Genomic DNA, 15,387 nt, shown 5'->3' with positions numbered 1-15,387 from the left:
CCGCCCAGGGTGAGCACTGAGTCAGTGGTCGTAACCACGTGATAATAAGCTCATATATAAGCCCATATGCAGGCACTTGTTTTCTGTAATAAAAGAATTAATAAATAAATAGTAGGGGGGGGGGAGTTTTATTGCAAAATAAGTGTCCGTGGATAATCCACACCTAGCATGCCTAGGCATCTGTTTACACACTGTCTTTTTTTTTGGTTAATGTTCATAAACGTTTAAGTATTGGCTTACATTAATTAAAAGTAAATAATAAACACGTTCAATCTGTTCAACAGGATTCCGAAATTTAATCGGGATCGACAATTAGTTTACAGAACTACTGTCAACACAGAGCAGAGGCGCGGTAAAATTGAAGACAAAACAAACACGACTAATTCTTTTCAGAACGTCGCCGATGATGCGATTTAAAGATAGGTATGCATTTTTTTTAAAACCTTTGGAACATGTCATGTAGAAAACCAAATATCGACTACTGACTTTTTTTTACTTGAACATGTTGAACTAAAAAATGTAGACACTGTAAGTTTCAATCAGGTGGTCGTTGACCTATATCAGTAAAGAATGCAGTAAAGAGAGCTCAGTAAGATATCGTCAGAAATTCTAGCGCATACAAACCATGCACATGCTGCTGTTTCTTTAAATGACAAAGCTGTTTCATTAAAACTCACTCACACACACACAAACTTGAAGAAAACCATAATGAAACTGGTGAAACCTAGGCTTTGTTAATAATCAAACTGAAATTTTCTGAATGAGTAGGAATTTTTCCCAAAGCTTTCAGGTATGAGTTTTTTCCTTAACATCTTTTCATCCAAGGACAGGTATTTTTCGTGAAAACTTGAATAGCCTGCAATTCTCAAGGCAAATAGTTCAGTTTGTTGTTGGTTAATCTTTTAATGAAACAAAATTTACAATGAGAATGTGTAGTGTTACTTTTTGATTATTCTTATTCAACAAAATTACTAAGATAAGAAAATGGATTAGATATTTTTGAGCAAATAATGTTGTGATTGAAATTTTAATGAAAAATTAAGTAAAAGATGTGGAAGAACAAAGCTCTAGTAAAAAAAAAAAAATCAGACAAAATTAATTGTTGTGGGACTGAGATTACTGCCATAATGTTATTTCAATTTTGGCATTGTCTCTAGCTTTCTTACAGGATCTTGCTTTGAATAACTCCTAAATACCAAATTTCCTTACCAATTTTATCACATAAATACACAATTATTGTTTTCAATTTTCAGTGTCATTTAACAGGGTTGATGTTTCTGTATTTATCCCATGTTTACCCCTTTATCCCGTGGATATGACTCATTGGATAATTTTTTCATATCCCACAGTTAAGTGCAGTTGTGATGTCACAATGGTTTTTGCGTTAGCGTGATGAAGTAAAATAAAGTGGAGTCCTATATAAAAATGTGTAAAACATTAGTTGTGAAGTATTAAACATGGGATAAAAAGAATCTTCCATGATTTGTAGTTGGATATGACTTTTATCCAACTCGTTGTGTGTTTTTATCCCCTTGCCAAGGCTCGGGGATAAAAAACACACAACTCGTTGGATAAAAATCATATCCAACTACAAATCATGGGAGATCCTATATATATTATTTGCCCTCACTGAAATGTGTTGGTGAATGCTGCCACTGTTTTTTTTTTTATTCAGGTCAATTTGATGTGACAAAGAACAAAATAAAGGAGTTACTGTATACAATATTTAGTGTTTGTGAGCTAAATGAGTTCATTGACTCAGTTTATTACAGAAAGCTTAAATTTTTGTTTACTGATTTCTGATACATGTATTTCCATGTAAAATTATTTTGGCAGTGTTAAAAAACAGAATATTTAAGTTTTGACCATCATGTAAAATTTTGGTGTTCAGAAGTTATTTAAAGTTTCCCAAGCAAATCTTAAGAGTTCATTGACTGCAAAATAAAATACCTTGACCCTGTAGTTTTAATTTCTTTTGTTACAAATATATAAATATATACAATACCCCATGTTTATTCATAATTTCATGTAAAATAAGCAAGTTAATGTGTATATGAGTTAAGATATCATTTTAAAGTTACCCTTTTTTCCTTTAAAAAGGTGCTTGGATATTTTAAGACAATTATAATAAATTCTATTTCTTATTCTTGGAAAAGAAAGTGTGTCACTAAATGCACTACATAAATTTATAGCTCTTAGTTTGGCTTTTTACAAGTGATAGCAGTTTTCCATCTTCATCACAAGTTTATTTGTAAATATTGTTAGGATTATTTGTTTTTGTAAAAGAAAGCTTTTTACTTATAATCTAAAAGCACTTGATCAATAAATACTTGTACTTTAATGATAAACAGTGTGTGTACATTAGTTAGTTGATGCCATGATAAAACAATAATAGCAGGGGGTATGTGTTTATTACAAGGGGTTGACCCCAGACTCAGACACCAGCTTGGAGCTGAGAGTGTGAAGTTTCCTTTGACCTAGATGCTCATAAATCTCTGGGGATGGGAATGATTTGATTAGGGAAAGGGGGCTTTTGCTGAAAATCAAATATAGGACTCACACGCCTATTGAAATTTTAGTGCATGCTGCTGGGAAAAGTGCACCACTTTGAAAAAGAACAGGTATTTATTTGATTGGGCTCTTCAATAACTTTATTATTTTACATTTAAAAAAAAAAGATGGTAACCTTCTCTGATATGTGTCACTGGAACATATATAAAGAGGATTTTCCCACTGTTATAAGATTAATCTATTCAAGTAAATTTTATTCATGAAGAGGTATTGTGAATGACAGCTGGAGAATCTATAATGAGTATGGTAATGATAATTAGGTTTGTTACTCCTAGTATTTGAGGAGCTAAGTATCTCATCTACAAGAATTTATTCATATCTATGAGTTTTATATTAAGGTGTAATTTTCTGTTAGGCAAACCTTCTTGTTGTTGATAGTTATAAAAGAAAAACAGCAGGAGCATTGTAAATCTCACAGAGGATGCTGATTCATAGTGAATTTTAAAAGTTGTTACAGGCCATTTAAGAGTTCTTGTCAATATATTATTACCCATTTAGAAAATCCAAGTCCGAGAATAATTTAATTAAACCAAAGGGGTCAGAGAAAAAAATTCTTGTTCTTTTTTAAACTAAAACAGAAAATAGGCAGTTTAAAAGGAAAATATTTCCTAGAGTCATCCTAATTTTACCAGACCTTCATGCATTTTGTTTGGTTCATTAAATAGAGCTGAGTATCATATGTACTCGCCTATTCGTTTTTTCTTTGGGAATTAAATTTTGGTCCAAAACTTCATGTCTGATCTATAGGCAAGTCGTAAAAAGATTGGTATTTTTCTGAAATGCGAAATATGTATGCGGCACATTAAGCTTGCCGCCAAAAACAACAATTACAAAGTTTTCAAATAATTGTTTAATTCAGCAAAGACAATAGATATGATGGCATATTGATCTATATTATAAAGCAGTTCAAGTGAATAGAATTTATTTTAACCGGTATATATATAGTAACTCTTGTTCACACTGACACAGTCATACAGATTTGTCAAACACAAATTGATTCCATAATACATCATTGTTCTTAAAAACAAAGAAATTATCTGAAAATAAATATTTTTGCTATGTAGACAGTTCAGTTAACTCTCTAATTTATGTAAATCATATGTTGCACCTGGATCTTTGCTGTCTTTATCTTACGCAGACATTGTCAATTTCAATACTTTGAGTTTTAGAGATCCATCATTGTCATTGACTCAAAATCAGGTGTTCAATTGATCTTGATCATTTCCATTTGATGCTAATTATATAACCATACTGATTAACCAATAAAAAAACAAATTTGAATTTTGATGCATAAAATGGCCAATTTACAGTACATGTATTTTAAAATATTTGATTTCTACATTGTGTTTTGTATTTTTTAGCTCACCTGAGCTGAAAGCTCAAGTGAGCTTTTCTGATCACATTTTGTCTGTAGTCCGTCTGTCCGTCTGTCCGTCTGTCTGTAAACTTTTCACATTTTCGACTTCTTCTCCAGAACCACTGGGCCAATTTCAACCAAACTTGCCACAAAGCATCCTTGGGTGAAGGGGATTCAAGTTTGTTCAAATGAAGGGCCACGCCCTCTTTCAAGGGGAGATAATTAAGAATTAGTGAAAAATGAATAGCATCTTTAAAAAATCTTCTTCTCAAGAACCACAGGGGCAGGAAAGATGAAACTCATATGGAAGCATCCCCAGGTAGTGTAGATTCAAGTTTGTTCAAATCATGACCCCCGGGGGTAGGGCGGGGCCACAATGGAGGATCAAAGTTTTACATAGAAATATATAGGAAAAATCTTCAAAAATCTTCTTCTCAAGAACAGTAAAGCCATGAAGAGTCATATTTATATGGAAGCATCCCCAGGTAGTGTAGATTCAAGTTTGTTCAAATCATGACCCCCGGGGGTAGGGCGGGGCCACAATGGAGGATCAAAGTTTTACATAGAAATATATAGGAAAAATCTTTAAAAATCTTCTTCTCAAGAACAGTAAAGCCATGAAGAGTCATATTTATATGGAAGCATCCTCAGGTAGTGTAGATTCAAATTTGTTCAAATCATGACCCCCTGGGGTAGGGCGGGGCCACAATGGAGGATCAAAGTTTTACATAGAAATATATAGGAAAAATCTTTAAAAATCTTCTTCTCAAGAACAGTAAAGCCATGAAGAGTCATATTTATATGGAAGCATCCTCAGGAAGTGTAAATTCAATTTTGTTCAAATCATGACCCCCGGGGGTAGGGCGGGGCCACAATGGAGGATCCAAATTTTACATAGAAATATATAGGAAAAATCTTTAAAAATCTTCTTCTCAAGAACAGTAAAGCCATGAAGAGTCATATTTATACGGAAGCATACTCAGGTAGTGTAGATTCAAGTTTGTTCAAATCATGACCCCCGGGGGTAGGGCGGGGCCACAATGGAGGATCAAAGTTTTACATAGAAATATATAGGAAAAATCTTTAAAAATCTTCTTCTCAAGAACAGAAAAGCCATGAAATGTCATATTTATATGGAAGCATCCTCAGGAAGTGTAGATTCAATTTTGTTCAAATCATGACCCCCGGGGGTAGGGCGGGGCCACAATGGAGGATCAAAGTTTTACATAGAAATATATAGGAAAAATCTTTAAAAATCTTCTTCTCAAGAACAGTAAAGCCATGAAGAGGCATATTTATATGGAAGCATCCTCAGGTAGTGTAGATTCAAATTTGTTCAAATCATGACCCCCGGGGGTAGGGCGGGGCCACAATGGAGGATCAAAGTTTTACATAGAAATATATAGGAAAAATCTTCTTCTCAAGAACAGCAAAGCCATGATGAGTCAAATTTATATGGAAGCATCCTCAGGTCGTGTAGATTCAATTTTGTTCAAATCATGACCCCCGGGGGTGGGGTGGGGCCCAATGGGGGATCAAAAGTTTTACATAAGAACATATAGAAAAAAAAATTTCTTCTCAAGAACAGAAAAGTTATGTTAGTCTTATTGATATGGAAGCATCCTCGGGTAATGTAGATTCAAGTTTGTTCAAATGATGACCCCTGAGATAGGGAGGAGCTACAATGGGGGGGTCAAATTTTTACAAAGGAATAAATGGGAAAATTCTTTTAAAATCGTCTCAAGTAGAACAAATTCATTTGTTATATTGACATGAAAGCATCATCATGTAGTTTAAAATTCAAGCCCCCCCCCCCGTTCATTACTGAACTGATTTGTGCCTTAGTCTAGTCAGTGTGCTCAGGTGAGCGATGTGGCCCATGGGCCTCTTGTTTTCATTTTCTTATATATTTATTTTACTGATATAAATGCCTATTTGGGAGACTTCAGTGTCCTTTGAAGTGTTGATTTAAATTTTGTGGTTGAAAAAGTAATGGTTAGTACATGTAGAATTGAATCAGTTCAAATATGTTCATGAATATATATTTTACAATAGATTGGTAAAATTGTATGAAATATTAATGCACTAAAAGTTCATAAAGTATTGAAAATAAATACATACAGAAAAAAAACATGGAAAGTGTACTGACATTGAGGAGAGGGAATTTCTCTTATGTATCATGCACAAACACTGAGGAAGAGGCTACACTGAGATATCACTATTATCAGACACAGGCAGAGTTGGGAAGGTTATACTTGAGATATCACAAGCAACTTAGCACTGGGGGAAAATATTACACTGAGATATCAGACACATTAATATGCACTAGAGAAAAGTCTACAGGTAAATATCACATATGATACTAGCATTGAGGAAGGTATGAGATCAAAGCTAACTGACACTAGCACTGCAGGGGAGAAGGCTACACTAGCTGAGATATCAGACAGACAGACACTAGCACTGGAGAAGGTTTCACCAAGATATCAGACACTAGCACTGGGAAGATGGCTACACTAGATGAGATATCAGGCACTAGCACTGGGAAGAAGGTTTCACCGAGATATCAGGAACTAGCACTGGTTAGGTTACCCATTAGATATCAGACACTAGCACTAGGGAGAAGGTTACATTTATAGATATTGGATACTAGCACTGGGGAGAGGTTACAGTAAGATACCAGGCACTAGCACTGGTTAGGTTACCCATTAGATATCAGATACTAGCACTGGGGAGAAGGCTACACTAGCTGAGATATCAGGCACTGGCACTGGGGAGAAGGTTACACTTAAGATATCGGATACTAGCACTGGGGAGAAGGTTACAGTAAGATATCAGGCACTAGCACTGGTTAGGTTACCCTGTAGATATCAGATTCTAGCACTGGTTAGGTTACCCTTTAGATATCAGATTTTTGCACTGTTTAGGTTACCCTTTAGATATCAGATTTCAGCACTGGTTAGGTTACCCTTTAGATATCAGATTCTAGCACTGGTTAGGTTACCCTTTAGATATCGGGCACTTTCACTGGGGAGAAGGCTACACTGAGATATCAGACACTAGCACGGGGGAGAAGGCTATAGTATCTGAGATATCAGACACTAGCACTGGGGAGAAGATTATGCTGAGATATTGGACACTAGCACTGGGGAAAAGGTTTCACCGAGATATCAAGCAAGTCAAATGTGCTTATAATGCTCATGAATCATTTGGTCAAATTCTAATGAGATTTTGAGCATTTGATTAAAGATGTTTTGGAATGGTATACAACAATATTGGAAGAAGTATTTGAATAAATAGCATTAAATCATCTCAATGTTTACATTTTTTTTCTCACATTATGTAAAAGAGCTGGGTTTACTTGCTTTGCATGATACTGGTTGGTACCTGATTCTTATGTACTGCTTTGATTAAGAAGTCTAATAATAACATATATATATTACTAAAATAGAGTTGCTGATCGTTAAAGAAATTTTAGAGTCATGAATGAGTTCCTTGAAATAAAAGGGCATCTATATTAGCAACTTTACACTACCAAAGTATTTTCATGTATAGCTAACAATTTCACCTTTGCCAAGGTGCCACCAAACTAGTTTGTAAGCTTTGCTTTATACAATAATGACACGAGTAAGGGGAGTTGATTTTCAATGCATCAACACCCTTTCTTTTCTATGTGTAGTAATATAAAGTTCGACTAATTGGCCCCATCTTGATATCTCAACAACATTGCAATTTCAGTTCATTGTATCTTCTTCTTTTTTTTAGGTTTATCGACTCATTTTCCTTGAAAAAAAAAGGATTTGACAGTTTCAAATGAATGATAAGGTATGTAAATTTTCATTGTTTTTGAACTTAAGGAAACCTTTGATGAACTGGATCATCCTAAACATTCTGTCCACATAAAATTATCAGTCCTGTACTCGGAAGTACTTGATAGTCAAGTGCAATTAGGATAACATCATAACTGATTCATTACATGTAGTAGGTTGTTTGAATGCTGGGGTCATTAGTTTGAGGTAGTTTTAAGATAACTTGTGGTATTATCCCAATTGTTTACTTCCTTTCGATTGTAGACATGTTCAATCACTTCCTTATCAATATGCAATGTACTTGGAGAGCATTGTGTGTTGCAATCATCTTAGTTTTTATCCATGTAAAATCCATTGATTATGTAAGATTTAAGATGATAAGATTAATTTATTTGAAGGCATCTAAAGCATAAAGTAACAATACTGAAGAAAAAAAAGGATCCAAATGGTCTGTCATAAAAAATTAAAACTCAATTATAGCAGATTGGGGTTATGCAATAAAATGCACAGTGCTGTATTTTTTATTTTAAAAATGTTGAGGAAATTTTTTTTGCCTAAGCAGTTTAACAACAGATCATCTTCATTTAACATATAATCCACAGATTTTTTTTATTTGATGAACAATATGATAGCAATGAAAGGAATGAATTATTGGTCTTGAAAAAAAAACCAAACAATTATTTTGTGACACTGGAGTTGTAAAATGATATTAACCTTGCATTTGCAGGTCACTTACCTCTGTTTGGTGTGGAGAAAAAAATTGTCTAAATTTAACTTTGGGTGCTAGTAATTGAAATTGTTGCCTATAATTATTATTCCCCTTTATTCTTACTGCTCAGTCTGTCAACCAACTGTTCATGAGTAAATTAGATTTGAAAGCTCACCAAACAATTTTGTTATTTTAATCTCCATGACTCCCTCAGTTTTAGGGACTTTCCTGACTTTTGTTTCAATGTAATTATTGTTAGTTAGTCTATCTTGATTATATATTTTGGTTTCATATCCTTGGAACTTAAGTTCTCAGGGACAGAGTAAATGTCATTGATATTCTGAGACAGGAAAGATTACAAATTACTAACATGTGCAAATTAAATGCCTTTTCTGAACATCAAATGAAACAATTAAACTTCAATTACAGATGTCATTTATAAACCCTGAATATACGTAATCAAAACACCATTTTCGAATTCAAAATGTTAAGTCAGCATTTAAACTTAGTTACAGCAATCAGCAAATTATTAGCACATTTATAGTTAGAACAGAACAGAATACTTGTAACCCTGCACCGAAGGAGAGGGGTGGGGGTATACTGTTTTTTCCTTGTGTGTCAGTGTGTGTGTCTGTCAGTCTGTCTGCCTTTGTGTCTGTGTGTCTGTCCATAATAAATTTCTGTCGCAGTTTCCTCAGCAACTACTCATAGCAGATGCTTGAAATTCTAGCACACTCTTTGTCTAGGCATGCCATATGATTGGATTCATTTTTGTACAATGTCAACTTTCAGTTTATGTTTGTGTCTGTCCGTACCAAATTTCTGTCGCAGTTTCCTCAGCAACTACTCATTGCAGATGCTTGAAAATTTAGCACACACTTTGTCTAGGCATCCCATATGGTGGGATTCGCATGAGCATATATTCACATCAGAGTGGGGGTATTACTAATACTAGTGAGCATTGGCTGACATACTTCTTGTTATTTCTAATTTAGAGCCCAAAATAGTCAAATATGAAATGATTACAATAATTAGAAAAGACATGCCAATGAAAGAACAATGAAGACAGACAAGCTTGAGAAAGGGGAGGAGGTTATACAAGTTCTACTTCCAAATTATTTTTTGCTGTATATTCTTTATATCCATTTTGGAGTCTCCATCCTCTACATTTTACACCAAGCCTTCTTTTTAGTGAAACTTGGGGTTAAGCTGCACAAAATTCTGAGGATAATCTTCTTCCATGGCTATTTTGATCAGAATTGCATGAATGATACATCTTCCTCTACCAGTTAGGCTTCAGAGGCTGCATATTAAATCAACATTTCCCATAAGAATAACCAGATTAATGTTTTTAAGCAGATTAAAGTTTTTGGAGCAGGGTAAGTGTTTAGAGCAGGGTAAGTGTTTAGAGCAGGTCTTATTCCCAAGTACTGGTAACTATAAGCTGTGCACGAATCAAACTTGCATGGATTTTACATCTAGGGATGCATACTATCAGAATTGCTTCAGATGCTGTATTTGACCGCCATTTTTCATGTGATGGAACAGATTTCAGTTTGCAGCAGCAGGTCACTTTCTAAGTATTAACTGTAAGCCCTTTTGAGACCAAACTTGCATGGATGATGCATCTAGAGATACACACTCACAAACTTGCTTCAGAGGCTGGATGTGACCTACATTAACCAGGTCAAAGTTTTTTTTTATATAGTAACTCTAAGCCCATAATGACCAAATTGCATCCAGTGATATGCTTTAGATGCTGAATCTTAAATTTAGTGGTTGAATGAAGAGAAAATGCTTTCAGAGCAAGTCAACTAAAATCCTTCCCAGTCCAAACTTGCATATATAATTGTTGCATCTAGGGAAAAACACTACCAGAACATTTATCTGGTGTGAGAATTTGCCTTACGTATGGACAACATTCCTTGCGGTGAATTATGTAATCTTTGATTACCTATGCTTAATACTTATAGGTGTATGTGTTTAAATAAATAAAAAATTGTCTTTCAAATGACTGGTTTAAGTTTTACACTCCCTATTTAAAGTTTGGTGCCATTCACAATGCAAAATATTTAGAGTTATGAAACTCATATCTTTGACTGTACACATAATTTATAACAATCATCCAGTTGTTCTAAATAGCATTCCTGTTGGTATAGAAATGGCACTTTAATTATAACAGTGTCCTATTGTCACTGGATTTAGATAATTGCTGATGTGATAAGATCGAAGTTTATTCTGGATCACAGGTTTTGTGAAGTTTTGTCATGGATTTTTGGAGTAAGTTTCCCAGGCAGTTGAAGCAAATTTGAACTATATTATAATCTTATTAAATCTATAACACCCCCCCCCCCCAAAAAAAAAAAGAGAAAGAAACTGCATATTTCAGGTAAATAATTAAAATTCCGAAATGATTAAAAGAATTAAGAATATTAAAAGTAAATGTGCATATACTAAAAGAAGTTTTAAAAAAAAAACAAACAAAAGAAAGATTTTAGTGAAGCACTTTTTCCTGGGTTGTTGACATACTTAGTTGTTTTTTGTTTTTGTTTTTTTTTTGTTTTGTTTTTTATTGACATATATTACTTAGTTTTTATGCTCAAAGCTTATTGTTCTTTGAATTTTTACAAGGACTCTTCATACCTGTGATTATTCATTAGTTCTCCATGTACAGAATAAAGTACACTTTTCTTATTTAATATGAGTAGACATTTTTGGTTTTTGGGAATTCTTAAGGCAGGAACAATCACACAGGACTTTATCATGTTCTTCATTATGGTTTATGCAGATACAAGTGAAGGGTATACAGTGTAGTCTTATTGTGAATAATGAACAATAATATATATAAGTTGTAAAACTTTTCGAAGCACATATTTTCAGTAATACTTTGCTTTTAAAATTATCATATTCTTTAATATTATTGTTTCTAATACTATGCAAATAAAAAAGCTAAAAGCACAAACTCAGCTGCTTATATAAAATAACTGAAATTTCATGAATTGTGTAAAAAAAATTTTGTAAATGAATCTTTACAAAAAATGTTTTCTTTGTTAAAAATCAGGTTTCTATGTGATCAATTTAACTATTCAGAAAGAAGTAGATTTCATTGATAATGTCCTTTTTGCTGACATTTTTTTTTTATCTTGAATGGCGGGAATTTAAAAGTCGCTCAGGCGTGTAAGAGGCAGGTGAAAAAGAGTAATGCATTGTTTATTCTATCTGGTAAGTTTATTACATTAATTATACTGATATAATTAAAAACACTGACATAATAGTGGATTGAAAAAGAGTTTGGCCAGGAGCATTTGGACAAAAGAAGGTGGGATATGGGAGAGTCTATTATTGTCCAACCAGTGGAACATTCCATGTAAATAAAAATCCATGTGCTGCTATTTATAGTTGCCTGTGAAGAAGGGCTGATGAAAGTGTGTAAGCTATAAAGAATGAGTTTATGTTGCAAGAGTTTTGCTGAAATTCTAAATTTGCTGCAGAGACAATGAAGATGTTTTACCAGAATTTGAACACTTAGCATTAGAATTGCTATTGAGAAATTGGAACAGATGTAAAAATACCTATATTAAAAACAAGGAATGAATCCTTTATCAAGCAGTAATGGGCAATTCTGTCTTTGGGAAAGGAGTTTGCAGAGTTTATATGATGAGCCAGGTAAGCTGTGTCAGTTTGCATGCTTTTGCAAGTATTTTCCTATTGAATGGATGGGTTTTATAATGTATGTTAGTTAAATTTCTGCAGGTATTTTTGGCTGCTCTTTTAAAATGTGTAACTGTGTAAAAGATTTCCAGAATAAAATGTATCACTAATTACTGAATCCTTGAGAGGTCATAAAGTCAAAACAGTTGTTCTGGAATGTATAGTCGCTAATGCAACTGTCAGTCTTATCATCTATGTCAGGGAGTGAGCAGGAAATCTATGAATATGTGTTTGGAATACTTAGAGCCAGTTGTAATTGAAGTGTTTACACATACTGGTGTATTCTCCCTGTATGCTTAGTTTACTCATTTACTAAGGAGAATTCTGCCTGCATGGTGATAAAGTAGCTTACAAGCTGTGAATTATAAATTTGTGTTGTAATTGTTCATATGGAAGGCAGGAGAATAATTGGAAACATAATACTCTTAAAATGTGAACATGAGTACTCTGTAGAATAGGAAAAGGTGTTTTTAAAAAAATTTGTAAGAAAGCAACCATAAAGAGGCATTTTTAATTATTCCTTGTGAAAATGAATCTTCATTCTACCCAAGGAATTGTTAACTGAGGGAATTTTAATATTAAAACTACCTCCAGATTATGGCATTGGCAAAGAAGTTACTCTTTGTCTTGTTCCTAAAATCAAAATGACAATAATTGATTTAATTGATAAAATTTTATGTATCATTATGTTGTAAGTCAATTTAAATCTATAATTATCATTTATAGCATTTTTTTTTAAAATTCTGTATTTAAGTTATTTTTAGAAAGAAGAATGGTGTATTACTAAGTGAACATTTAAAGATTTCCACAAATAAAAGTTTTGATAAGAGTTTTTTCTTGACTATAACTGAAAACACTCCATTTCAAGAAGAACGGATACTAGTGAGGAGTCCTAATAATGATTTTTACGAGTCATCCTTGAGTTTGACTTTGTAAATTTACTTTTTTAATAAAAGGAAATAGCATTAAAAGGCTAAAATATTCAATAGAATCATATTAGAACGTGTCAGTTTTTGCTGACCAGAGTGAAAAATTAACAAAAGCAAACTTCATAGTTGTCATTCACAGGACAAGAATATTGTTTGATAATTAAGGTGCCAAGGAAAATGGAATTACATAATAAGTCTTAACAGTCCAAATAAAAGCCTCATAATTGATGGGTTCACCTTCTATAAAAATTTTAAGGACATTGTAATACAATAAAGGGTGAATGCAGGACAGGGATTGATTTTAGAAAATTGTGTCAATAGAATTTAAGGACATTGATTGTAGATAAAGGATGTTTAAATGATGTAAAAGTTATTGGTGGTTTAATGAATCATATTGAATCCTTAGTGCACTGGGAACACTTAGGTTCAGTTGCACTGGTTTTAATGAGGGTACATGTAGTCGTCTAGGAAGCAATTTAAGTGATATTTTATGAAAAATTATATTTTACTGGTATCATGAGTTGCAGGAATTTGTTATTCACCGGCCTTTTGTATGAGGAGAGCAATGCTAATGGGAAGGAATGCAATCGTGGGAAGCTTGACCCACATTTGACAGGTACATTTAGCTTGTAATTTCTTTCTCCTTTTGAATAGATCTGCTCTCTCCATTGAACTCTTTGCTAATCAGCCAAGTAAAACATATCTTCTCGGCCTGAGATGCAAGAGACTAATTTTAGAACAATATTAACTGTAGGGGTACTAGCTGTATTTTCATGTTATGTAAATGCATTGGAACAGTGATCTGGAAGTAGATATTGGACATTTGAAATTAAGTCGGATTAAAATTAGTAAGGTATTAACAGAATTTAATTCTACTCATATGCTATTGATTATTCTATCTTTCTTGTTCTCAGAATGTTAAAAAAACGTAAATTATTTACAAAAGATATGATAATACCATACTTAAAAACATTTAATAACAATGCAGATATTTAAGCCGTTTGATTCCTTTTGACATCCCGTCCTCCTCCTGTTTATTCAAATTCTCTGTTTTTAAGTTTGCAAAATCTCTGTTTAGTCTGCTAAATGTAAAAACTCTTTAAAACAGGCAAAGGTATTTAAGTGATAATTTGATTGACTCAATATGAATTGACATGATAGAACTTTAACAATGAGTAATTGGTAGGTACAATTGATATCACACCTTCTTTTCTTTCTCTGTCACTCTCTCTCTATAGAGTAATTAGAGAATAAGTAAATTAATTAACAAAGATATTACAGTACCATACTTCAAAGACATTTGAAAACTGTACAGATATGTAAGCCATCTGAAAAGTGTTTTATTGAATAATTATTGGATAAGTGAACATAACATCAAAGATAGCAAATTTCCAATTTATCCTGCAACCACCCCTTGCATTGACCAATAAGGGTGACCCAATAAACCAAACCTATATTCAATCAATGCTGAAATATAGCCTTGTGGATTTTGACGTCTAAATGCATTGTAACTCATCGATATTGCATTATTTATGCCATAGCATTATAGTTTCAACTGCAGAAATGTGCCTAAATTTGTTAAAAAATATTTCATTTTGGAGGTCACATGAATAAAAAATTTGGCAAAAAATGTTTTTGCAGTAATCCAAAAAAGTGAGAAAATTTTTCTATGTCATTCAATTCCACAAAGTTTATTAAGAAAGTGAAATGCCCAGATTACCAGTATTGGAGTCCAGGTACAGGTATTAATTGCCATCTATAATTAATGCTTTGTGTATGCGTGTGTTGGTTTTTTGTTTTTTTTGTTTTTTGTTAGAGTGATGCTATCTTTTAATTTTCTGTACATACTTAATTATACCCTCAAGGATTGGTTTAATAATTGAATTTTATCTTAAGGATAAATAGCACAAACAAACTTTTTACAGAAATCAGCAATATTTCTCTAAGAATAACATTCAAATAGGTAACCTAGCTGAATGATATTTTCTGGGTAAAGTGGGAGAATTTTGTAAGATTTTGTCACAATGTCAAAAATATGTGCAAAATTTTGTATAGAATTACATAGAAAATGATACAAAGTTGCTTATCTAAGCACCAAAGAAAACTCATGATTTCTTTATATTTTAGGGATTGATTATTTATGTCATTTCCATTCAAAATCATGCAGTCAAAAAATATATATCAATCCATGCATTGAATTTTTGTTTGTGGTATGTAGTACTATGTACCCTTAATAAGTTATCTTATATGTATCACTTTAAAGCTAAGGTTGTATCCATTTAATCATGATGAAAATTGCCAAGA

This window comes from Saccostrea echinata, unplaced genomic scaffold (genome assembly GCF_033153115.1).
Source record: "Saccostrea echinata isolate AGI-Se365-2 ecotype Australia unplaced genomic scaffold, CSIRO_AGI_Sech_v1 ptg000022l, whole genome shotgun sequence".
NCBI classification, from domain to species: Eukaryota; Metazoa; Mollusca; class Bivalvia; order Ostreida; family Ostreidae; genus Saccostrea; species Saccostrea echinata.
This window is presented reverse-complemented; position numbering follows the sequence as displayed.